Genomic DNA, 2411 nt, shown 5'->3' with positions numbered 1-2411 from the left:
GCACAAACGTGTGTGTGTGTGTGTGCAGTGGGTATGTGCGCTATCAAACGTGTGTGTGTGTGTGTGGCATGCATACGCACAAACGTGTGTGTGTAGGCTGCATATGCACAAACGTGTGTGCGTGTTACGTATGCACAAACGCGTGTGCGTGCGTGTGCGTGTGTGCGCATATACGCACAAACGTGTGTGTGTGTGTGTGCGTGGTTACGCACAAACGTGTGCGTACTGGTGCGTGACGCATGCACAAACGTGTGTGCGTGTGTGTGGTACGTGTATGCACAAACGTGCGTGCGTGTGTGTGTGGACGCATACGCACAAACGTCCGCGTGTGTGTGTAAGCATGTGTATACGCATTAAACGTGTGTGTGTGCGTGTGGCATGTGCATACGCAATAAACGTGTGTGTGTGTGTGTGGACGGCGTACCTGCGTGTGTGTGGGCGCGCATGCATAAACGTGTGCGTGACGTGCATGCATACGCACAAACGTGCGTGTGTGTGTGTGTGCGCGCGGCATGTGTACATGCACGAGGTGTGTGTGTGTGTGGCATGCATACGCATAAACGTGCGTGTGTGCGGGCATGCATGCATAAACGTGTGTGCGTGCGTGGACGGACGTATACGCACAAACGTGCGTGTGCGTGCGTGGCATGTGATACACAACGCGTGCGTGCGTGCGTGTGTGTGTGCCGCGGCATGTGCATACGCATTAAACGTGCGTGTGTGTGTGTGCGTGTGACGTGGACGTATACGCACAAACGTGCGTGTGTGCGCGGCATGCGCACATGCACAAACGCGTGTGCGGGTACGTGCATACGCACAAACGTGTGCGTGTGTGTGTGGTACGTACATGCATTAAACGTGCGTGTGCGTGTGCGTGACGTGACGTATCTCGTGTGTGGCATGCATATTTAATAAACGTGTGCGTGCGTGTGTGGACGTGTATGCATACGCACAAACGTGCGTGTGTGTGTGCGTGTGCGTGTGCGCGGATACGTGCATACGCACGGAACGTGTGCGTGTGTGTAAGTACGCGTATACGCACAAACGTGTGTGTGTGTGCGTAAGGCGCGTATTACGCACAAACGTGTGCGTGCGGATTTGACGTGTGTACATTAAACGGTGTGTGTGTGTGTGTGGCATGTGTACATGCACAAACGTGTGTGTGTGTGTGGGCGCCGCAGCAATGTGTATACGCACAAACGTGTGTGTGTGTGTGTGTGTGCGTGGATGGACGTGCATACGGCAACGTGTGTGTGTGTGTGCGCTGCGGCATGCGATACGCACAAACGTGCGTGTGTGTGCGTGTGTGGCATGTGCATACGCACAAACGTGCGTGTGCGTGCGTGGACGTGGACGTACTCTGCGCGGATGCATATGCACAAACGTGCGTGTGTGTGTGGACGTGGATGTGCATTCTGTGCGTGCGCAGGCGTATTACGCACAAACGTGCGTGCGTGCGTGGCTGCGTATATATCAAACGTGTGTGTGTGTGGACGTGGATGGCATTTTGTGGTGCGGCATGCATTAAACGTGTGTGCGTGGACGGGCGATATTAAACGTGCGTGTGCGCGGACGTATACGCATTGCCCGCGGTGTGTGTGCGTGCGCATTGCAGACACAGACAACATGTGTGTGTGTGCGCTGCGGTACGTGTATACGCACAAACGTGCGTGTGCTCCAGGTGTGTGGACGTGTATATGCACAACGTGCGTGTGCGCGTGACGTATATGCATAAATGTGTGTGTGTGCGCGTACGTGCATACGCACAAACGTGCGTGCGTGTGCGCATGTGTACATGCACAAACGTGTGTGTGTGTGTGTGTGGATGTATTTCAGGTGCGTACGTGCGCCGCAGCGTGTGTGGGTGCGTGACGTGATGCGGACGTGGATGCATTTCCGTGCGCAATGTGTGTGTGTGTGTGTGTGGTGGTTGTGTGGGTGTGTGTGTGGATGGATGTGTATTTCAGGTATGTGTGTGTAAAAAGGTAAGTGTGTGTGTGTGTGTGTGTCGGTGATTAAAGAGTCGTGGTGACTGAGGACCCAGGACAGATGTCTCGGTGCTGGGTGGAGGTGTCTCAGGTCCAGAGGTGGTGCGACTCCTCTCATCTTAAATTGTGTCGCTCTGCGGTGAGTCTTCGTCTCACCACCAGGGCTCACTGAGTAACACTACCATGCGCTGTACAGATCTATTTGTGTGGTTAGTAGCGCCCAGGCGTGTAGTATGTATGTAGCATGTATGGTGACATTTGTGTGACACACTTATGTGCACACATTTTGCACCCACATTACTGTGTGTGTGTGTACTTCAGCTGTGCTTATGTGTGTTTCAGGAATAAGTAGCCCTGGGGAAGAGGTGGATTTACTCCAACAAAAATACCAGCATCAGCACTAGATCATCAGGTAGAGAGACG

This window comes from Alosa alosa, chromosome 2 (genome assembly GCF_017589495.1).
Source record: "Alosa alosa isolate M-15738 ecotype Scorff River chromosome 2, AALO_Geno_1.1, whole genome shotgun sequence".
Taxonomy (NCBI): Eukaryota; Metazoa; Chordata; class Actinopteri; order Clupeiformes; family Clupeidae; genus Alosa; species Alosa alosa.
Note: the sequence above shows the minus strand (reverse complement) of the source record.